This window comes from Rhinolophus sinicus, chromosome 11 (genome assembly GCF_057876585.1).
Source record: "Rhinolophus sinicus isolate RSI-liver-muscle chromosome 11, RSI-T2T, whole genome shotgun sequence".
Taxonomy (NCBI): domain Eukaryota; kingdom Metazoa; phylum Chordata; class Mammalia; order Chiroptera; family Rhinolophidae; genus Rhinolophus; species Rhinolophus sinicus.
In genome coordinates, this window is record NC_142511.1 from 16,146,037 (window position 1) to 16,170,772 (window position 24,736).

At 43.1% G+C, this 24,736-nt stretch overlaps 1 long non-coding RNA gene across 13 annotated transcripts in view; it reads left to right on the forward strand.

Annotated features, from left to right (window-relative positions):
• LOC109450593 (uncharacterized) overlaps positions 1–24,736 on the forward strand; it is a 209,605-nt gene that overhangs the window by 72,990 nt on the left and 111,879 nt on the right. For 7 of the 13 annotated variants that reach the window (XR_012492957.2, XR_012492954.2, XR_012492955.2 and 4 more), the window contains 3 exons: positions 18,527–18,599; positions 22,007–22,128; positions 22,682–22,753. This is a non-coding gene — a long non-coding RNA (uncharacterized LOC109450593). Of the gene's footprint in view, positions 1–18,526; positions 18,600–18,751; positions 18,871–22,006; positions 22,129–22,681; positions 22,754–23,432; positions 24,455–24,736 lie in introns of those variants that run through there. The other 6 variants (XR_012492952.2, XR_012492956.2, XR_016022752.1 and 3 more) reach the window with 3 other exon arrangements.

Below are 24,736 nucleotides of genomic sequence, written 5' to 3' on the forward strand. Positions count from 1 at the left end.
ATTCAGGCCCAGGTTCCCTTGGACTTTTGAGTCTTGTTTTCAACTTTGGGTTAAGGAAATACAGTCACAGTCTTTAGTCAAATGATTCAATTTAGTAACCACTGAGTGAGCAAATACTACAGACATGTTAGGTGTGGGAGTATAATGACGAATAAGTTGTAGTGTCTACTCTGGAAGTTTATGTAGATAGTAAGCAGATGAAGGAGCATAAGAGGAAGGGTAAAGAGTATTAAATAAATCGGCCAACAGGCCTGAAGGAGCACAACACATTAGACAAGGAAGAATGGTTCAGATTGCTAGATTGTGAAGTCCTAAGTCAGGAAACTCCAGGCTTTGGGACTGGAGGGGTTGACAGGAACTTGGTCACAGGTGTCCTGACATGGTGTGTTGGACAGTTGTCATTTTTAACCTGCTCAAGATCTGAACCCTTTTCCAGTGTGTAGACATTACATTAGTCACTGAATCTTGGTGGGAGGCTGGGCTCATCGTGCATTGGAGAAGTTGAACTTTCAGAAGCTAGCTCTCCCCTGCCTTGTGTGGCAGCTAGGTATGGGCGTGTACCTTAGTCCTGCCAGTCAGATGCCCTCTCCCAGGCTTTGGTTCTACAGCTAATAGGAAGAGACAGCAGGGCATTCAGGCCAGGTATTGAGAGCAGTGTCCACTGTCCTGTGTGGCTGTGGAATTCTGTCCAACCTGAGCAGTGGCATTCTCACCAGGTGGCTCTCCACACCCGACTTTCCCCATGGTCCTGGCTGTCCCTTGGTGCTTGCCCATTTTCTTACCTGATTCTTTGGCCTTTCTGGTGATTCTGTGAATTGCCTTTCAATAAATTCCTTCTCTGAATAGCTGCTCTGAGATCATCCTCAGCAGAGGTGGTTTCTGTTGCTTGCAACTAGGAATCCTGGATGTTACATGTGGGCCATGAAAAGCCTGCGCTGAAGGGATATTTACCACTCACCATGCACAAAGAGAAATGAAATAATAACACCAATCATTTATTGAGCACATTCTATGTCAGGCAGATTATCTCTACCTAGATTATCTCTTCGTCCGAACAACCTAGATTATCTCTCCTCACAACAACCCTTGAGCAGACACCATTATTATCATCCTCATTTTATACATGGAAAGCTGAATTTTGAACGTAGGAATTCTGTCTCCAGATCCTGACAACTACGAACAAAGCCCAATCAAATTCAAATCCCACATTTCCTTCAAGGCCTATCTCAGCCATCACACCCCTCACCACAAAATGAAGTCCTTCATCAATTTTCCTTCATCAATTTTGCTTTGAGTGCCGGATGACTTTTCCCATATTTTTTATTGTATCCACATATTGTGTCTGCTCTCTGGCCCACACAATCAGGTTCTTGTTTTCACACCACCCTAGAATTATCTCGTATTTCTCTGATGTCGTAAGCCCCTTTGGGGTTCTAATCCTGGCTGTGCCACTCACTAAGAGATGATCACAGGCCAGATACTTTGAGAATGTAGATACAAGTTTGCAGCATTGCTGTGGGGAGGGGTGGTCTTCAAAATACTGTATTTAACAATTGGTTCAAAAGGGCACTGGCCAATCACACTAGTCAATGGCTATAAATATCTGGAATGCCTGTACCGTGCAAACAACTGAATATTAGTTCTGATAGTAAGAATACAATGGATGAACTTCTTTGTAAGTATGCAGCATGGGAAACACCCAGGCATTAGTATTTTGCCTCATAAGTCTTAGCCTCCACAAAGCCTAACATAGTCTTATATATTTGTTAGTTACTTAATAAATCTCTGAATCAATGGATGAATGAGTAGATAAATCAACATGATACCTTCCCCAAACTGCCCACAAGTGGATGTCAAAACTAGAAATTCCCTCTTTTGGTTGAATGACGATACCCTGGGTCATCTCTGATTATTTGGTGGTGAGGGAGTTACGAACTTCTCAATTCTCCCACCCTACTTCGCTCTGATTCGCAGGTCTGAACACAAACTGATATGTCATACTGCACCTTCAGAAAGATAGAGACAGGAGAGTTGAAATAAAGCTAAGGAAGCTGGTGAGGCAAGCCCAGTGTCAACTTTCCTGGGTCATCTGGCTCAGGTGAGGTGATTGGTATTCTGCTATGCACAGGCCCAGGAGTGGTCTGGTTACATAAAGGCTCTGTGTGGCAATTCTCCAAGGCAAGCAGTACCTCCTGGTTTCACCCAGTAGATCAGCCTTGATTGCCCCAGAGCCCACCTAGCTACCTGGCACTCGGCGCCTGTTGCTGAACGTTCTTTTTGCCCTTCTGTTTCATCTTCCATTGCGATCTTCCATTGCGATCACGCGACAGCTGCATGAACACACGGAGGTTGCTTGGCAGCTGCTAGACACAGATGCTGGGCTCTGTAATGCACTTTTTTCCCCTCTGCTGCTGCTTCTGAGTGTTTCGCTGGCTCCCTGGATGTCTTCATTCCTGCCTGTGGGAGGGGTGTACTCCAAGGTGTGAGTGGGGTGTGAAACCTTGGGGAATTGGTGCTGCTGAGCAGGCAGGATGGCTGGGACCTTAAGATCGTCTTGCCTTTTTCACACTCATGTCAGTTTTTAACTGTTCCGCATGCCTGAGAATGATGTCAAGCTGGCCTGGAGGAAAATAATGTTGGAGTATCTTTCTCTCTCCGCCCTTGAAGCCCCTGCCTTTGTCCAGATCTTTTCTCATTATGTGCAGGTTGCTTTCATGCAGTAGTCTTCTTATTTCACTGGCCTCTTTGCTTCTGACTTGCCCCGTTTCTTCCAACTTCTGTGGTTCTACCAGTGATTTTTCTATAACCTAATCTGACTACCACAACTCTTCTCTCTCTCTCTCTCTCTCTCTCTTTTTTTTTTTTTGGACGCCTCATAGCTTGCAAGATAAAATATGAACTCAGTGTGACTAAATGGCCCTTCGTGACTCATCTCTGCTGCAGCCACATCTGTTTTGACTGAAACAAATCAGCTGTTTCTTAACTCAGTCTTGCACTTGTGTTTACTCAGCCTAGAAATCCTTCCTTCTTCTCCCTGTCTGTTCACTGGTTCCCTCCATGTGAGCCAGAAAGATTTCTAGGGTGCCGCCTTCTAGGCAGAGCCTCTCCTTCAGCCAGGTCCTCAATGGGACAAACTGGAGACATTGCTGACAGAACCATTTCCATATCGACATAACCATTCAGGGAGAGCTACTGATTGAACAGCCTACTCTGTGTCAGTTGCTGGGACACAAACGTGAATAAGACACAGTGCTGGTCCTCAAGGAGTTTATAGACTGTTGGACAGATGGATGATAGAGTTAAAATAGAGAATGAAATGAGCTCTGTGATAATATAGGTAAATAGAGGCTGTGACAGAAATGAGACACCTTCCCTGTGTGCTCGTGTAATGTACTGGACTTCCTCCTATTAGTGCTATAACACTTCATGTGTTTTCAGTTAGTCTCTCTCCCCAATGACCTCTGAATTTCTTGAAGGCAAAAACTGTATGTTATTGAAGTTGTATCCCTCATGCCCGCTAGTCTCCAGCACAGGACTCATGAAAGTCTGTTGGACAACAGCACCCAAATGATGACGTCCATGTGGAGATGACCCTACAAGAGGCCACCATGTGTCTTAGGGCCACCGTGTGTCTGTCCAGGTGAGAGGCAATGCCAAGCAAGTATCCTGGAATTTTCCTGGGTTGAAGGACACGGGGAAGAGCACATGGAAAATTAGGGAGCGTGCAGAAAAACAATGTTCTTCTTTGTTTTAAAACATGGTCGTCTATCTTTCAATAAGGTTCTCAGGCCTGAGGATGGGGAACCACTGTCACTCTGTTTGTTCCTCATCTTTTCTCCATCCCTTGAAAACCCCTCTCCTCTGCTCTCCTTCTGCTTTTGGTCAGAGAAAGTATCCATTAAAGAAAATGGCATGTTATTTATAAGTTATATTACTATATATTTAAAAATACATTGAGTTTTATATCTGCCTTGCAGAGCAATTAGAAAACTCTGACAAACAAGAAGGAAAAACAAGATGTTAAGTAATCCCACCACCCAGAATGCCTCAAGTTGCTACTGTTGATGGTGTTGGTGCATTTCCTTCCAGACTTTTCTGTACACATATGTATAGGAAAGTATTTGAGTGAAGACTCTGGATTTACGCTGCCTGTGTCTAAATTCTGGCTTCGCCTCTTACTAGCTGGGTGTCCTGTGCCCTGTTGCTTACCCTCTCTGTACTTCCTCATGGCTTGGTAGAGTACACAATAAGACAGCACAGTGCTGTTGTGAGAATGAATGACATTCTATCAAATGCTTATTTACAACAGTGCCTGGTGCATTGTAAGCATGAATTCATTTAATTAACACATATTTATTGAGAGCCTATTTTATGCCAGGCACTTTTCTGGGTATCATTTCACAGCCAAAAGACCCACTGCTATCATGCAGCTTTTATTCTGGTTTAACCATCAAACACATGAACTAGTTTTGTTATTATAAAAGAGTATCATGTTGTGTGGAAACCGCTTTTCTCATTTACAAAATTTTGCTATGTATTATAGCACTTTTCTGTGTCATTCAATCTTACATGATTGCTATAATGCTGAGAAAGAATTTCATTGACTGGATAACATACTTTATTTAATAATCTCCTCTTGCTAGACATTTAGATAGTCCCCAAGTTTTCATGATTTTAAAGACCAATATGATAAAAATCCTTACACACACATCGTTATGCACTTACCTGGATATTCCATCAAGACATAGTCTTAGGATAGGACTTATATAGATCGAGGGGTATGTACATGTGTAGCGCATTCTATACGTGGCCTCTTATGAGGTTATGCACCAAACTGGAATCCCTGCTGCTGTAGGAGAGAACCCATTTCTCTACACTCCCATCTGAACCATTACTGAACTCTTTTATTCTTTCTGAATTTTGCATATTAGGGCAAAAATGGTATCATTTAATTTGCATTTCTTTAACTTCCCACGAAGCTGATTAAACACACACACACACACACACACACACACACACACACACAGAGGCATAGTTCATGGGCTATTTGTATTTCTTGTTTTCTGAGCTGACCATTTGTGTTCTTTAAATTCTCCATTCTGACTTTGTTAAGATGATCTCAGATGTTGATTTAGGTTGAATAGCCTTTTTTTGTGAAAGATTTAGACCTGTGTTAAGCATCGTGAGATAATGGCTTCAAGGGACACATGCCCAACCTTCTCTGCTAAGTATTTGCATTTTCCACTAAAAGTGTCTAAAATGTTATAAATTTAACTTTTCTGCACTTTGGCAGTGATGCAGTTTTAATACTAATGAACCACATTTTGTACAACATCTGAGTGAGAGCAGGGGCCACTTTTGCGTAGACTGACAGATGCTGAGTGGTATCTGGTCATCCATAATGGATGTACGAACAGGTACATGCCTGTGTTTTCCTCTATGCTAGGTGTTGGCATAGCTAAGTGATATGTGTTTCTGTCTATGTACATGTCTCTATCTTGAGCTGAGGTCAGGAAACAATATGTGGATTTTTGGATCTCTGTGAAGTCACACAAGTACCTTTGTATTCCTGCAACCTGAATCTATTTCCCAAGGGCCATTGAGTTCAAAATTTGCTTCTTTTAGGAGGACTGTCCTAATTATCCACCCATCCTCAGATTACTACCCTAACTTTGAACTTTCTGAGCACATGTATTTCACATCTCAATTGCTAATGCATTGCTAAAAATGTGTCCTCAGTGTAACTCATAGATAGTTTTTCTCACATGAGAACTCTGTGCCTTTGGCTATTTGGAAATGAGATATTAGGCTTTATTACATCCTCTCAAAACTGACCAACCCACAAAGCATTAATGGCTTAGGCGGTAGAACTGATTACACCTTTATGAAGAAATGAAAGAGCAAGCTACATGATACGACACCTAGCAATAAATAAAGACCAAGATTTTGCCTTCTCTTGTCAAATTTTCTCTTTAGTTATGGGCTTCTGGGTCCCCCCTATCTCTCTCTCCAAACCTTTCCCTAAAGTAGCCACTGGATATCTTGTTTCCTTTTCAGAGAAATTTAGCTCGCTTCTGGATTTCTTAGGCAAAGGCACCAGCTGATCCTAATGCCTAAGGCCAGTATTTTTTCAACAAAACTGAATCTCTTTTTGTGGGAGATGTACTGTTAAGAAAAGTAAGGTTTTCTCCAAGTTGTTCCACCAAGCTATTTCACGAGGATTTGTTTTATCCCTTCAACCAATTTGATGACCAGGACCGTGACTTCCATTCATTTTGTGATCTCTCTGAGCCCCCCTTTCTCCCCATGCTTTCTCCAGGGCTTTGCACAAAGTAGGTTCTCAATAAATGCTTGCCAACCAGTAGAGAATCTCCTGGTTCCTAAGTATATTCCCATGACTTAGCACAGCACCTGGAACTTAGAAGGCACAAGACGACAAGGACAAATAAATGACGATATCTGGGTCTATGTATTTCAGTAATGAAGTGAGTAAGATGGCGTGACTACCTGAATCTTGTACCACTGGTGTGCCCACTGCGGTCCAGGGGTGGGCATCAGCTCTGTAAGGCTCAGACATTCACTTCACTCTACTTCTGGTACCTCTCTCTCTTTACTCTAGTTGGCTGGCGGGGTCTTCTCCTCTAATTCTCTTTGTGTCTTCCTTCATAAATGGTTGGGTCAATTGAAGAGGGAATTCCCAAGCCCTGTTTCCCAGAATATGACCTGCCATCAGGCTCCACCTCCTACCTCAGTCATTGCTAATGGGGTCCTCGCAGCTTCTCTACATGGCCCCTCAATTGTCCGGGGCCTGCTTCTGGGCCTCTACTCCTCCCCGTTTCTCCAGAGGCCTCCTCTGACCACACAAAGGTCAGGAGGAGGAAGACATCAGGACACAAAGGTAGAGATCTATTGATTGCATACAGGGCAGAAGGGGAAACGCAGGCCTGTTCTACTTGGAAATAAAGAAAGACGACTGGATGATTGGGTGAAATCCATCCCTTGGATTTTTTTTGTGTGGCTCCCTCCTCTGTGGCATGGCACTTCCTCTTGACTTCTTTGTGTTATTTGTTTTGAAATGCACAAAAGAAAAAAATGGCCAAACAAGTATGCAATGCTGAGGAGTAACTGGGAGTCAGAGAGGAATTCAGGATATCATTTTATCCAACACCTAAGGAAGTCTGGAGTTCAGCCTAGAAGATGGGGTTCACTGCCCAGATAAAAGAATCAGTCTCAAATCAGTGAAGATGAAGAACTGTCCATCTCCCCCTGGCTTATTCTCACTCAGGAGACTCTGTGCTTTCTTTTTTTCTGCCTCTTCACTGATAGTGATGCCTCATAGGATTAGAGAGGGCATGAAGGAATGCTAAAGAAAGATTAAGGGTTTCTTTTCTAACAGTTTTTCATGACCACAGGTGTTTTTGTTTTCTTCTCCAAAGGCCTCTGATTGTAGGAAGTTCACAGCAAGCTCGACACATCCACCTTAGCCTGAATCAGACTCATATGGATTTCTTTGGTTGGGACCCATGCATTAAAAAAAAAATTTATTTGATTGTGGTAAGAACACTTGACATGAGATCTACTCTCTTAACAAACTTTAAGGTGTGTAAGACTATGTTGTTAACTAGGTATATTGTTGTGCAGCAGATTTCTAGAGCTTATTAATCTTAACCGAAACTTTATGCCTGTTAGTTAGTAACTCTCCATATCTCTCCCCCCAAGCGACCATCATTCCACTCTTTGATTCTATGAATTTGACTATTTTAGATACCTCATGTAAATGGAATCATGAAGTATTCTTCCTTCTGTGACTGGTTTTCTTCACTTAGCGTGATGTCTTCAAGGTTCTCAAACCCATGCATTTAAGCCCCCGCCCACTCCTTTGTGACAGGGTGTATGGAAGAACTCAAACAGTTCTTGCCCACCTCTGCTTTGTCCATATTTCAGCCCCTTTCTGATAATTCACTGTTCCCTACATCCATGGAGCTCCCCTACTCTTTTCCCTGCGACTCCTCGCCAAACCCTGTTTCCGGCCCGTCTGGTCCTGGGGGCTGCACCTGCTCCTTGAAGTTTGCCTGCGTCCTGCCTGTCCAGCTCTCCTGCCTCTCCAGGCTTCCAACTCTTGCCCCTCCTGCTAGGACCTGCCCTGCTGAGGCCCCTGCCTGGCAGGACATGGCGCCTGTGATAACTAAAAATAGGAGTTGTATAAAAGAACGGTGGGACCCAAATAAAGTGTGAAGCAGGAAATATAATGATCCTCCAAACATATGATTCTGGTGCTTCCACAGGAGCTGTGTATCTGCTTCAAAGCATGTCAACTACCTTTATTTTGCATTCAAACTATCTTTTGCAGCCAGGTTTCCTTCATAACACGGCTTATTACAAAACGGATCTGAAACCCTAGGGAGTTTATCTGTAGTTAGGTGGTTTTTTTTTTTTCTTTCCAGTCACTGTGGGTCAGAGGTATTCCAGCCATTATTAACTAAAGGACTACTCTGTTTTATGACATCTAATCAGGTGAATGTCCCACTGGGAGAACAGATTGTGTCTCTTTTTTTCCCTCTGGACTGAGGAGATAAAGAGATAAAACTCATACGCTGTTTTATTTTGGTTTAAAAAATCAACAGGACAGTCCTCTGTGAGATTTTTCACGTGAGTCTGTTATGCACGGAAGCCTAGGCTTAATGGGAGAGACCTAAGGGCTTGTAAGTAGAATGTTTTGTCCTCTGCGTGGCTAGGCTGCATCTGGTCCAGAAAAGCTCCTATTCAGTGTCATCTTGGATCCTGGTGGTTCAGATGAAAATGACCACCTGAGTGTGTGGTCCCCAGATGTCTGCACTTGGCTTGAGCAGCCAAGTTCATCTTTGGTTTGCAATTGGAGAAGACCTCTGTGCTGCAAACACTGGGCCAGTAACTTCTCAGAGCTTCCTCTTCCTGTTACATAAAGTGGGCCTAATAATGCCTGACTTGACAATTTTCCTGGGTGCTGGTAAGACCCCAGGCAAGGGTGTATGGGAAACAGCCAGCTCCATTCAAAAGCAAGGTATTGTTGGGGCCTTGGTTACAATGCTACTCAAGCCCCCCAAACTTCCCTTTGGCATATCGTATTACCTCTAGCATCCTTACCCTTATGGATACAAGGTATGCTTTCACCCCGCCGTCACCTCTTGAGACTGGTTGTGTCTTGAAGTAGGATTACCTTTTATTTGTCCTGAAACTTTCTCTTTCAAACCAGGAGATGTTCCCTGGGTTTAGAGCTTTGGGATTTGCAAACAAAACTGTCTTCACTCTGTGTGCACTTTTCATGATTGTGTAAGGTCCGTTCATAGTCCCTTAAAGTTTGCTTTTGCAAATTCCTTCAGGCTGTGCTCCATCCCTATGATCATTTTAGTTCCATTTGAATGTCATCTGTCCACCGGCATTTCCATGTGTGCATCAGCCACTGTAGTGTGTTCCTCAATGGTAGGCCCCCAGCGGGCAGGAACCACATTTTTAGTAATATCTCAGCCCAGTGCCTGCCATAGAGCTATGCTTTGATGAGCACTTCGAAAATTGATTTGGGATGAGGAATTTATGGCTGAGGACTTTAAGGCAAGTCAGTCCATTTCAGTGGCTCTGGCTCATCAAATCTCATGGCCCAAGGAACTTCTAGGAAGAGACTCCAGTGCTGCACAAGCTTTTGGTAAGAGAGTAGAGGAGAGATTTCAGAGTCTCCGAAAGGTACTTTGCCTGTAAGCCAACAAGTCACCACAGTTCTTTGAATTAAAACATATTCCTTATTAAGAGGAGGGGACTACCTGGTGTACTGGGTCAGCACACAGGCTCTGGGGCTGGACCATCTGGTTTGAATCTGGGCTCTGTCAAGATTTCCTAGATGTGTGACTTGATTTCTTTGTGCCTCAGTTTTTCTGTCTGTAAAATGGGGATAATTATAGCACCTACCTAACAGAGTTGTAGTGAGGATGAAATGGATTAATATTTCTAAAGTATTAGAAGATGCCTGGGAGAGAGTCAGTGCTCAATAAATAGACAAGCAAATGTTCCTGGAAAGGACATGGATAGATTTCACACTGAAAAATACCAACATCTGACTGAATGGCTTCCTCCCACCTCATGCAGGAGACAGTAGACAGAAGGAGCTCCTGGTATCACAGACCAGCCAAGAACAGCCAAGTACAAGAGGGCTTTCTGACTTGAAAGCAGAAGTCACCCTCTCAGAAATAAATAATACAATAGCAAAGAATACTACCACACATTGAGCAGCTACCCTAGGCCAGACCTTGTGATAAGGATCTTATGGTACCTAGTTCAGTCTTACAGCAACCTTGTGAGACAGGTGCTATTCCACTCCTCTGGATTAGAAAGCAGAGGCTTAGAGAGACTGGTTAACCTGCCCAACATCACACGGTTAGCAGGGGGTAGTGCCAGGAGTCAGCGCCTGTGTTCTTAACCAGCCGATCCTCTGTTTCCATCTATGTAGCCATCAAGGCAACTTCTGATCTTAATTTCATTTCTCAAGTGTGTATCATCACTAGGCTGCTGGAGTTTATATTATTGGTTAGTAATTTGGCTTATGGGAAAGGTGCTGAAGTACATAGAAGTCAGGAGCCACAACTTCTGGTCTAACGCTGCCACTTACTATGCCAGCTTGGACAAACTTGTTACCTCTGTTGGGCTACACAAGGAACCAGTAATTCCTACCCGGCCTACCTCAGACAGTCTGATGAGGGTCACGTGAGATCATTCACGTTCAAATTCATCAAACACTGAGTGCTCACTGGAGGCTCGGTCCTGTGCAAGCTGCATTTACATGTATTTTTATTATTGTAAAATAATTTAAGAAACACTTGAAATGCAAGACAGTATTGTTCCTGTGAGTTTGAGCCATGTGAACCAGTTTTTCTTAGGTCCTGAGTGCCCCCAGACGGACTAAATATTGAGGCTGCAGAGCTGGGACACCAAACCCTGCATCTCAGAGAGTGGGCCTCACTCTGGAGATCGTCCCCAGCTTTCAGCCTGCCTCTTCCCACTATTACACGAACAATAGGCATGTTTTGAATTGCTTCAGAACCAAGTTGCCAGCAAAGTTGGAAAGCAAAATTAAAGCTTTTCACCTCCCTGCCTCCCACACCCTCCCCCACGAGGATTTGTGTGAAAATGAGGTTCTCATGAAGCACACTAGGCACTTCTATCCCTGTGTCCATTCACATGGTAGGATGTTGGGTTAGCTCCGTGCTTCACTAAGAGGAAAGGTATCAAGATGGAGAAGAAAGATTCGAGATCTAAGGCAATAATAAAAAATAAATCCAGGGCCGGCCGGTGGCTCAGGCGGTTGGAGCTCTGTGCTCCTAACTCCGAAGGCTGCCGGTTCGATTCCCACATGTGCCAGTGGGCTCTCAGCGACAAGGTTGCCAGTTCAATTCCTCGACTCCCTCAAGGGATGGTGGGCAGCGCCCCCTGCAACTAAGATTGAACACGGCACCTTGAGCTGAGCTTCCGCTGAGCTCCCGGATGGCTCAGTAGGTTGGAGAGTGTCCTTTCAACCACAAGGTTGCCGGTTCGACTCCCGCAAGGGATGGTGGGCTGCACCCCCTACAACTAGCAACGGCAACTGGACCTGGAGCTGAGCTGTGTCCTCCACAACTAAGATTGAAGGGACAATAACTTGACTTGGAAAAAAAGTCCTGGAAGTACACACTGCTCCCCAATAAAGTCCTGTTCCCCTTCCCCCAATAAAATCTTTTAAAAAACTAAATAAGCAAAAAATAAATAAATCCAGAGCTCATATTCAGCCGGGATGTACCAGCATGGTGGTCCTCGTTTTTCCCAGCCAGCATTTGATCTGATTGGTCAGTGCCCATGGTGACCAGTTGTTCAATCGAATGACTCTTGCCAATGGGAACAGCTCACCTGCTTTTTAGTTTTGCAGAAGATCTCCTTGATTCTCTGCTCTGTCCGGTCTGCTTCCTCGGACCATAGTTGTAGCCCAGTAAATAACACGTGGTCGCGGGGCCCTGCTCTGCACAGGGCTTCCACATCGCGGCTGGAGTGCCCATTGCCCCAACTTCCGGGAGGACCTGAGGGAATGGTTCCTCTCAGCTGGCTTGACTCTGAGAACAGGGGCCAGATTTTCTTCAATTTTTCATCAGCGACAGTCCTATGCTGATGTTTAGGAGGTGCTCATTACGCGTTGGATGAGTGAATGGATGGACCCATCAGAAAGCACCCACTGAGCGCCAGTTTAGGTGAGCTGGTAGGTTGGGTAATTCATGGTAAAGAGTGAATTAAAAAGACGAAACCACAGCTCTCAGAGAACTTCCAGCTTATGGCGGATGATCCCATTTGTGTAACAAATAGAAAGGATACACAGATACTAGCATTTTTTGTGTGCAAACCAGTAGATTTAATTTTTAAAAGTAAGGTTATCACTACATAAAATGAAAGAACCAAAAAAAAAAAAAAAATATCGGGGAGGGTAGGAACAGAGATTTTTCTTGGACGTAAAGGCCCCAGGAGAAGCAAATTCCTTTGGTAACAGCCCATTTCTCATCTCTTCCTTTTTCAAAGGCTGGTTTTGTTGGATTTTTAAGTGAGAGCCTCAGGATGGAAGGAGAAGCTATCTTCTCAGCACAGAGTTTTCTCCTCCTTTTCCAAAGGGAAGGCAGATTTGGGAAACTGGCACTGCCCCTGCCCAGATGGCAGCCAGCAGCTGGCTCTGGCAAGGGGAACTTCTCACTCTCAGCTGCTGGCTGCCCGGCCCCTCCCGTTTCCCCAGCAATGCTGGGCCGGGCCATTGGAAAGGAGAGAATGTGAGAGCCCTGCCATGCCAGCAGCTCCTCACCACCCTGACCTCGCTGCTATGGCTCTGGCACCCAGGCCTGCAGCCGGGAGCAGGGGGAGCAGACCCAGCAGTGCCAGCCAGTAGCTGCAGCCTCCCTCTTCCTGCCTCAGCTTCTGGCTTGGCTTGCCTGAAACACACAATGGCTCCTGATGTCTACAGGGCTGCAGTGCAAGCAACAAAGGGCGGTGGTGATTTCAGAGAGTGGCCTGGCCAGGCAACCATAAGCTGATTTGGGAAACAGGGCCTCAGATGATCAGGCCGGCCTCGCTGCCCCCTTCCCACACCAGACACTGCCCTGTCTCTCAACAGACCCTATCTGTCCTTATGTTCTTTACCCAGGCACGTTTTTCTCCCTCCCTTCCCTTCCTTTCCCTTCCCTTTAGTCTCCCTTCTGTCTGTTTCTTCCTTTCCATTCTTTTCTCTTCCTTCCTTCCTTCCTTCCTTCCTTCCTTCCTTCCTTCCTTCCTTCCTTCCTTCCTTCCTTCTTTCCTTTGCACTTCTATCCCTGCATCCATTCACTTGCTATCGTGGGATGTTGGGTTGGTTCTGTGCTTCATTAAGAGGAAAGATATCAAGATGGAGAAGAAGGAATCAAAATCTAAGGCAATAATAAAAAAATGAATCCATTTCTCTGATGACTAGTGATGTTGAGCATTTTTTCATATGTCTATTTGCCATTTGTATGTCCTCTTTGGAGAAATGTCTCTTCAAGTCCTCTGCCCATTTTTCAATTGGGTTGTTTGTTTTTTTGTTGTTGAGTTGCATGAGTTCCTTGTATATTCTGGATACTAGCCCCTTATTGGAGGCACTGTTTGCAATCTATGTAATTTTACTAACAATTGTCACCCCAATAAATTTAATAAAATAAAATTAAAAAAAAAAAATGAATCCAGTCTTTATATTCCTCCCTTCCTTCCTTCCTTCCTTCCTTCCTTCTTTCCTTCCTTCCTTCCTTCCCTCCTTCCTCCATCCTGTCTCCCTTCCTTCCTTATTTCCTCCCTTTCTTTCTTTCTTCCCTTCCTTTCTTCTTACAGTGTGTTTCTCCTACTTCCTTGCTTTCCTCTTCCTTCTTTATTTTATTTCCTAAATATTTATCGACTCCACATTCCCTATCAGTCCTTCTACTAGGTTCCGGGAGTGCACAGACATAATAATATTAGGCCCTGTCCCCAAGGAGCTCTCAAATCAGCGAGGACATTTGTGCATGAGATGGGATGAGTCTATGACAATTAATGACAATAGAATGTGTTAATTACTATAAAAGCACAGAAATTACTAGGAACGCAGAGGAAAGAGCCATTAATTTCTATCTGACCCATTTTGGAGAAAAGTTAGCTGAGGAGCTGCCATTTTTCAATTTAGTTACTCACTCTGCTTCTTATGCTCCTGAGCAAAGGTTTTATGTCTCTAAGTCTGGTTGGAAAAATGAAAGGTTTGCCTTTTGTTTTAATTCCTGCTTATGACTCAGGCTCTGAGGCTTTGAATTTTTATTTATTTTATTCAACTTATTTATTTTTCTTTTATGGATAGTGCTTTTGCTCTGTGTCTAAGAACTTTGTGTCTAACCCAATGTTGCAAAGGTTTTCTCCTATATTTTCTTCTAGAAATTTTATAGTTTTTCAATTACATTTACATTTAGGTCTATGATTCCTTTTGAGTTAATTTTTGTATGTAATATGTATTGAGGTTCAGTTTTTGCCTGTAGACATCCAATTATTCCATGACTGTTTGGAAAGGATTATTCCTTCTCTTTTGAATTGTTTTTTCATCTTTGTCAAAAGTAAGTTGACGACATTTGTGTGGGTCTAGTGGTAGACTCTTTGAGAGGAGTATTTTTATGTACAGTGTATTATCTCACACGTTCTTTCTCTGTGTCTCTCTCTCAAAAAAAGTGCATTCCTACTGTGTATATAGCGTCCTATGGGTGAACTAGAGTTACTACTTGACTAGGCAAAAAAAAAGAAGTTTTTGGCAAATCTCGATTAATTTTGCCAGTGATTTGCAGTGTGACTTCTGTGTTCAGGATTTTTTAATCTTGAAGAAATGCAGGTGAGATTCAATAAGAAGTGTTATAAAGATTAATGAGGGCCAAGGGTGGGAGAGGACCTGGGATTTGCCTCAACAGCATCCAGATATTTGTAATTCCTTCTGTCCCATTTTATAGTGAAAATATTTGTGGAGGGGAGGGTGGCTGCAGCGATAACCATGAGAATAAGCGTATTGTTAGATTATAGGCACTTTAAAGAAAGGTCTGTTGTCTTTTGTAAAAAAAGAAGCACTTCCTGTTGCCCCGACAGTAGGCAGTAAACAGGTTCTCAGTATCTCTTGTTTACTTTCTGCTGCATCAGGTCAAATACAAGAATTACCCGAGATGATTTCCATGCGTTAGTCCCCGTTACATTCTTTTGGCTCTCCTTTACCAATAGGATTATTCTTTTACAATTTTGGAATGGAAAGCATGCAAAATGGTATCTTCATATTGCTTAAATGCTTTCCACCCATGCCACTCATTTCTAATTTTTCATGGCCTTAAACCACCATCTGCTGGAAGGGTGGGAAGGACACTTCCAAGGTTGTCATATCCTGCCCTGCAGCTTCAGGCCTGGTTGCACTTGGGCCACCAAGTGAGAAACACTTTTGTCTTTTCTCTGAAAGGTTTTCAGAGCTTAGTTCCCATCCTTGGAGGCTTCATCTTCGGGGCAGGCCCAGCTCTTCCCACCAAGGACTGTACTCCTGGTTGATGGGCAAGGAGCCAAACACTCTGGCAAGTTTGTACCATGATAATCATTTTGTGTCTTTGACCAACTTTGCTTTCTTTTCTTTTATAAATCAGTCAAACCTTTCAAGTCTAAACACTGACACCGGGGACAGCTTGTGATTAACCTCTCTCCACTCTAAGAAGTAGCCAGCGTCAGTGATTCTTCCTTCTAATATAGCTTAACCAGTTTTTAATACACCAAAAAGACTTTTGCCCATAGCCCTCTGGTCATCTATTTTCCTTAATAGCCTTTTATGAGGGACCTTATCAAAAGCTTGCAAAGAAATCCAAGTAAATTATGTTCCTTGGTTCACCTTTACCTACTATTTCATTAACTTTTTCAAAAACAATATGACATAGTTTTCAACATAATTAAAGGGGTTGGGAAAAAGGGAACTCTAACGACCGCTTGACAGTTTCCGTAGTTGCTTAGGAGAGCTGGGTCACTGCTCATATTCTGGTTGTGCTTAAAGGACACTAATTCATTTCCCAGGCTGTCTGGTGAGGTCAGCCACTAGTTCAAGGTGGAAATGACAAGTTTTTAGGCTTTCAAGTGTACAGTACTCAGCTCTCCAGAGAGCATGAAGGAAGGAAACCACAAGTTTATCCAGGTCTGGCCCAGAGAAAGAGGAAATGATGGGAAAAACCAAGATGAGGGCAGGGGACGGTGTCTCTGCAGAGTGGAGAGCTACCCTGCTACCCCGGGAGCGGCTCAGACTCACGCAAACAACCCTGTTTTTTCTATGAGAAAAGGCGGGGCTGATCATAGAACTGGGGAAAACTTGCAGTGTTCCAGGGGAGATACGGAAGGCCAGAGTGGGTAGAGGCTAGGGGAACGAGAAGGAAAGAATCACAAATTAAATAAGCTCATACAACTAGTAGTAGCAGCATTTAAAAAAGATGATAATAATCATAATAATTGCAGGTGCCTTTGTGGGATGTCTCTTATGTGCAAGTGTGTGCTAGGCCTGTGTACATGTCTATCTCATTTAAGCTTAATACACGGCAGATGTCATTAGGTATCATTATCCTTAATTTATAAATGAGAAAAAACAGGCAGAGAGTTCCAAGGACCTGAAGGTCACACAGCTAATAAATTATCAGATTTGGGAGGCAACTTCCTCCTGTTAATTCTGAAGTCCGTGGGTTTTCATGACGCTAGCTAGTCAATTCTTAGCCCATTTAGTACCAAATTCTCCCGTAAATCAAATATTCTGATAAACTAAACGTAATAAACATTCTAAATATGAATTACCAGGTTGCATAAAATTAGTATCATTACTCAATGGTTAAAAAAAAAAGGCAGACACGATTTAATTTGCATTAACAATTCACAAAAGCATTTAAGGATTTCAGTCCTCAAAACATCTTGATGAATCTCCATTTTCACTGATCTGAGAATTGGGAAGTCATACTTGTTTACAAAAGACTCTGGCTGACAAAATGCTAATAAAATTGGCTTTTAATATAGAAAGGAACTAGTAAGGAAAAGCAGAAAGGCTTCCATTTCTTTCTGGCTTACTTCTTGGTTTCCACTGGCTCGATGCCTGTTTTTCCTTATGTCCTCAGAAGTGGGCCATTTTTAGCCTTTTCAGAAAGCCCACCATAATTGTCCTACCACAGCTTCATGTGTCACAGGATGTGATGTTTGCATATTAGAAAACATTTTTTGTAAGTGTCTTTTGAAGACCTGTGTCTTCTCCCAGGTGCGCCTTCAGGCGACTGTGTTCTAGTGGTCATGACACCTTACCTTCTGGCTCATGCATCCTTCTTGTGAAATATCCAGTAACTAAAGGAACAAGTAGGTACCTGAAGGCACTTGGGCCAGGCCAGGTAGCCCAGCTAATAGGCTCCCCTCTCCTGATTTGTCAAGACAATGGCCCTTCAGACCAGGAGCATGAGAAGCTGAGGAACCAGAAAAGCAACTTGGGCTTTTCCTCAAAGAATGAATGTGCTAATTGGAGAGAATGCAAATGTGGCTGCCAGAGAGAAAAATCAATCTTTCAATCGAGCATGAAAACTGGGAACTTGGGTGAGACAGAACAAGTCCTCCTGTCTTAGGAGGGGAGATAACCTTGGGCTGCTGGTCCTCACTAAGGTCAAATAAAGTCCAAGGCTGACAGTTTTGAAGAAATGTTCCAGTGTTCATTTCTGGAGAACAGGAGGCATCAGCCCTGTGTGTTCATCAGGCGTGCGATCCTTAGGCAGGTCTCCGTGTGACATGCTGGGCAGAGGTGCAGAGACCCCGGGCCACGCAGGGAAGCAGAAAGGGTCCTACCAAGGCATGCAGCTGTGTCGCAATTCCAGCTGTGGCACTGTCTAGCTTCGGTGACCTTGGACAAGTAGACTTTGATTTATTAATCAGAATCGCAGTTTCCTCATCTGTAACATAGGAACAATGCCTGACTTATCTGGTGGCTTAAGGACTATGTAAAATAGTATAGACAAGATGCCTGAAAACACAGATGGTTTCTTTTCCATGCATTTCTGACCTGTTATCTTTCTAAATACCAAATATATATATTTATAGCACAAAGTACAACTATGTGTACTTTTCCTATATTTTCTGTATTCTCTCCACTGATGGTAAAGAAGTTACATTCCTTAGACAAAAATGTACTGACAAAATTTTTCTCCCCCAATTGAAATTATGACATGAAAAATTTTTTTTTCATAATTTAATAATAGACGAAAAACCTTACAAAGCTTTACAATTTAGATGACATTACCTGTATTTCTATCCAATCTGCATTCTACCATTTAAAGTGGGGATAGGAGAAAAGGCATGTTGGCAAGTGACTTCGCATCATTAATACAATCTGGAGTTAAAAATCCCATGCACTACACTAAGCTGAGCGAAAAGCATGTAGCGTTTTATATTTTTGATATAATTTCTCATTGTGCTCTGACCCCTTGTCTCTCTCTTACAGGGAAGTGGAGGAGAGCTGGATGGAACTTAAACAAGTCAAGGCAGCCCCTTCTGTAGACAACAGCCTCTTGGAGGTAAATGCCCAGTCTTCCAGGGGTTCTCCTCTCTCTCCCCAGCTATCAGCCAGAGGGCATTTGGGCTTGGGAGGAAGCTTATGCAACCTCGTGGTGGTAGGAGGCAGGAGCTTGGTTTCTTACCTCTGATTCTTTGCTGGTCTTTGCTGCAGGATGGGTCTGGTCTATTCCCTGGGTACCCTGAGCTGTGACCACAGAGAAGTGGCTCCTTCGTCTGGTCTCTTTGGTTTGTGTTTAACCTGCCCATGGTCCTGGCCATTTGCCTCTGGTGGTGAGTCCTTGCACTCTATGACCATCCTAATCCAACTCCAGGTCCCTGCATGTCCCCTGGACACTCAGTATCACTGTATCCTCCCACAGGGGTATATGGAAACTTCTGGATTCCATGTGTACCGAGCACAGGTCTTGGGAAGCCAGCAGCTCTACTTCAGGCCACCAAAACAACGTCCGTGGCCAGGTTAAACTACCTGGCAATGGTGTCATATTGTTGAGGTTTCAATACAAATGAAGACTTCTGGAGGGAGGAGGAGGTTGGGCCTGAAATTCTCCTGGTATGTTCACAGGAAAGTAAGGGCCAAGCTCCACTGCTCTGGGGAATTCCTAGTGTGGGTAACGTAGGAGGTCAGGGACACACATAATTGGCTAGTTTCCTTTTTCCTTGCTTTTTCCATTTCTTCCACCTCCCAGTTCCAAAACAACTTTCAACTTTCTCTCCAGGGAGGTGAAATGCCCCTTGTGTCATATTCGAAATTCTCTATACCCGTCAAATTCCGTATTGTCACTCCACGTATTGTTTTGCTTATATAAAGGGAGCTTTTGACGTTTAGAAGTTTCTTTTTTTTTTGTGTCAAAGCTTATCTTTCAAGGTTACCATTTTATTAAGCACTCAAAATTTACTAATTTGATAATAAATGTGGAGCAAGGATTTCTTTTTTTCCAGTTGGTATTTACCTATCACTTAAAGGTGGAGAAACATTGATTTGATGGATGGAAACCATAGGAATAATGACTTAAACAAAAAGGCAGGTTACATCACTTAAACTTAAAACATGACATCTGTTAGGTATGGTTTGGAGATTATCCCGTTTTAATTATCTGTGGTCATTCAGCTACTTGAGTTGAAGCCTAGAGATAGCACCAGGGAAGGAAGGCGCTTTGCTGAAGGGCCCAGCAAAGCTATAACCTAGTTACCAGCTTGTGCCGAGGCTGGGAAAGTGGCACTTAGACAATTCTCATGCTGAAACCTCCAAAGGTGGGATTTTCCTGGGCTGTCTTGCTTTTATGGTCATTTTAGCTCATCATTAGATGCATCTACCAATTTCCTTCCGAATGGATTCATATAAGCGCATTGGAAGAGTTGATGAGCAGGCTTCTGAGTTTCAGAGAAGTTCAAATTACTTGCTCAGGACATGGAAGACAACTGATGGAAGACCCTAGATCTGTTTTCCCTAAAACCGGTGCTCTTTCCACTGTACAACTACATTAATTACTACTTGTTGTTGAATCAGGTCCTGTGTCCCCCTGGGTTGAGGTGTGCCTTTCAAAGGAGAGGGCATTGAGTGACTGATGAGTCTTACTAGAGCACATGGCTAATCAGCTGACTTAGACTAAGCATCATGGGACCTGCATGGTCATGATTATCATTTATGGGCAATTTACACACTCATTTGCCTGTGCTATAAAGATTTGGTTAGAGATGGTTATTTTTCAAAGGCAAAGGTGTGGTAACTTGTTGGATTATTCACCGTGGGACCCTAGAAACCTCTCAGTGTTTCAATCTTATCTTGGTTTTTAAGTGGGAAAAAGCCTTACATTTCTCTTAAGTAATTTTAAAGTCCTTTGAATTTGCATGTTTAATATAAAAATAAAATGTCATTATTGTCCAAGTATCTAGTTAGTGACTGAGACAAGAAAGATAATCTCTTCTCAGTAAGGAGTCAAGTAAATGACACATTCAAATACAGGATAGAGAGCTATAAGCTCATCAATCCCATTTCCTCTTCCTGAGCATACAAGAACATTTCATCCTTGTTAGGTTGGGGTCATGTGACAGGGTTCTGGCCAAAAAATTAGTCCTGCCCCTTAAAAACATCATAAACAATAGTGCCACTGGTTTATGATTTCAGTGTCAGAAAATAATGAAAGGAGTTTGGGTTCCTGAGTCACCACTTGGAAGAGAGCCTCCAAGGAGAGTTGCCAAACTTGCGCTGGACAGTGACATGAGGGAGAAGTAAACCTAGGTGTGAGATAACTGAGGTTATTGTTACAGCAACTGGTATTTATTGCTCTCACACAGAAATTGGTATCATAAGTGGGGTATTGGCATCACCAAATCATATTCCTTGATTGTTACACTGTCCTAAATATATATCATTGCTTTAGTAGTGCAGTCATAGGCAGAAAGGAAACTCATACCAGAAAATGGAAAGATGGAAATTCAGGTTATGCAGTGACAAATCATTTGGTATAACTATTGCCTGCTCTTAATTAGAAGGCAGTCATGTGCACAGTTCATATCTTTAGGGGAAATGGCTAGAAACAGGATTTTAGCAGTGTTTTTGGCTGAAGAAGGTATGTATTACAAGAAAGAGATAACTCAGGAAAGAATTCATGAGTTTGCAAGCAGAAGTAAAATAGAATACAGAGCCCAGCAATTTGAGATGTAGGAGTAGAAAAAATAAATGTATTTTAGACTCAGTAAGATGTGGTACCAAAAAAGGCTTTAAGTGACAAATATCCAGTAAAAGTTCTCAGTGGAATGCAGTTATTTGAGGCAAAAATCAAAGCAGAGGTATGGCCTTTCCACCTATTGTTTCTGATAGCCTCAGTGTGTTTAGGCAATTGCACTGAGAGAAAGAAAGGCATGGAGGTGAAAAGGCAAACAAAAGGGCTAGATTTGATAACAATGTCTAAAAAATAACTCTGGGTGTGGTTACTGTCACATGGACCTGACTCGAAGAAATATATACCTTCTAAGTTTCTCAGAATCACATTGCCAAAGAAACCAGGGGCTTGGATTTGAAAAGTCCTTGCTTGTTCAAGGCTTGAAACAATTCTTGACTTCCCAACCCATTCCAGACTGAGCAGAAGCCGAGCTTTTACAGCTGCTCTGCTCTGAAGGAAGAGTGTTCTCCAAACATACTTCATATGTGGCCAAAGAGAAGAATAAGTAAGGGAGTCCTTCCTAGAGCTAACTTCACACACATCCACCTGCCCAGAGCCAGAGGGGGTGGATTTCACAATGCTGACCCTGATGGGCTTCTGCATGGCTGTGGACCATGATGCTGTGTGTTGTCTATTATTTTTCCTTGCAAATGGGAATATATTCCTGTCGTTTTTCCACTATTATAAATGGACTGTGATGGTGGGGAAATAGGGTGCAGATAACTTGTCTTTTTAATATGTAGGCTACCATACCTGGAGGTACCACATCAGACTGATGGAGAAGATGGTGCATCACCCAGATATTCTGGACATTGACCTGGAAGTGATGACTGGATGGGACCTTGCATTGTCCTCTTGAGGTGAGGTGAGTCTGCTATGTGAGTGAGAGGAAGAGTAAAATAGGTATCGGGTGTCCAGGAGGGCAGACTACAGCAAGAATTTTTTTTTTTTTTTTAAGTATAATGCCTTTTTTTTTTTAAAAAAAAAAAAATTTTGTTGGGGAATAATGGGTTTTTCCAGGGCCCATCAACTCCAAGTCAAGTTGTTGTCCTTCAATCTAGTTGTGGAAGGCGCAGCTCAGCTCCAAGTCCAGTCGCTGTTTTCAGTCTTTAGTTGTAAGGGGCACAGCCCACCATCCCATGTGGGAATTGAACCAGCATCCCTGTTGTTAAGAGCTCGCACTCTAACCAACTGAGCCATCCGGCTGCCCCAGCAAGAATCTTTTAGTGTTCACCATTTTTGAGTCTCTTCTTGGACACACAGGAAGATTACACCTCCCAGGCCTCTCTGCAGTTAGATGAGCCATGTGATCCTGAGCTCTGGCCAATGGAACATGAGTAGAAGTGATGACTGTTACTTTGAAGCCAAATGTATTAAACCTGGTATGTCTTCTCTACATTTTTCTGCCATCTGAATAGCTGGAAGCAAAGGACTCCAAGATGGATGAGCCACACGATGGAAGGAGCCCAACCTACACCAGATGTCCATGAGTAAGTAATAGCCTTCAATTGGGTTATAGCACTTATATTTGGAAATTGTATTTTATAGCAGCCTGCATTGATGACCTTGATTACTATACTATTCTAAACTGAAAACTAGTTCTAGAGGCTGGAAAAGCCCTTTATTTCTCTTGAAAGGAGTGAACGCATCCTCCTAGCCCATCATCATATCATCACCGTCGTCTTAATCACATTTGGTTCAAAAAATACTTTTTGAATATCTATAACTTGTCAAGCACTGCAGCAAAGATTGTAATGCAGAAAGGAATAAGACACTGTCCCTGGCCTTGTCCATCATCGGGTGGGAGAAACATGTAGATCAACAAATAATGGCATTATGAATTGTATCCTAATTGTAGCACCATTAACATGTGACACAGTTCGTTCTGTGTGGAGTTCAGGGGCAGGGGGCAGTGAGAGGTACAGATCACACAAAGGAGGTTACCTATGTATCAGATTCTGAAGGGTGAAGCGGGATTGTCTAGGCAAATAGGGCAGGAAAAAGGCATTCTCAGTAGAGGAAACAATTAGTGTGAAAGCATGCCGATATGAAAATCAGGAAAATGAAATTGATTTCTACAGTTGGAGATGAAAAACATATTTATCACTCTCATCATAAGCATCAACTCTATCATCCTCTCATCAAAATTACTTATTCATTTCCATGCAGAGGGACCACATGGATTTCCTCACTGTTCTTCAGCGGCTCTCCGTCCAGGGAAACATAGGTGGCTGATTAAGTACTTATCAGGTGAATTCAGCTCTGAAATTCACTGTGATATGGGCCACGTCACTTGACTTGTCTTTGTCTTACTAGCACTGTTGTACTGAAGAAAGAACTCGCATTTATCCTTTCTGACTTATTGAATTGTTATGCAAATCCAGTAAGTAAAACATGGGAACCTTGCTTTGAAAAAATATATAAATAACGTAACATATACATTTATATTTTTAAAAGACAGTTGATGAGGGAGGACTGGGGTGGTATGGGGCAGAGCCACAGCAGCTTGTATGCCATCACACTAAAGGACACATTCTACTTCTTTCTGGAGGTAGTGGATTGGCATCTTCAAATAGGTCCTACCTGTGGGCTGCTGTACCCCTGAGGTACAACCGGAGGGAGGCCACTCTTGGGGGATGGGGCACACTGGCATCAAGAGATCCATGTGTGAGATTGGACCTGGTGGGGGTGTTTACTCATTATATATGAAGGCAATACACCCAGAGCAGGATCAGGGTTTAAGAGGGAAATAAACATTTTAGTCAGAGGGTGGCTGGTTTGGGGGGTAAGTGGGTAAAGCTGCAAAGTGGGAAATGAATCACCAGATTTGAAGTCAAGAGGGTGAGGAACAAGTCAGGATGTAGAATATAAGTGAATTGGGACTAGAGGTTCAGAACTAAGGTTTCAAACAGTGAAGGCATTGAAAACCCACGTTTTACTGTGGTCCCTTTTCTATGGCCTGGATAGCACATTTTTTTGGACTGCACCATTTTCTATGGAACGACAAAGAGATACAAACCTCAATCCTTAAATTGGTCATCATTGTTCAGGTCTTGGGACTTGAGAGCTCAAAATGAAATAAATACTCGGTCAGTTGTTCCCTGCCACCTACCTTCGTCCGCATTTCTAGGTGTGGAGCACACTTGAAGCTTCAGCGTGGCAATAACTCTTGATCTATCAGTGGCATCCAAGGAAACCACACAGTGTGTGTGGGGATGCCATCGGACCCCATGCTTGGAAATAAGTCCTCAAAATACCTTATTTTCTCTTGGTGGTCCGTCGTAGACCTGTGATCCATGCATCCATGCATCTCTCTAAAACCCTCTTGAGCCTATTTATATGATCATAATCCATAACCTTGCAAGCACACAAGACCCACAGAGTCAGCTACTTTGTAAAGTAGCACGTCCACGTCTTTGAGACCTGAAACCTACTTCAGCGAAGCAGGAATGCTGCTAGTATTTTGAGATCGG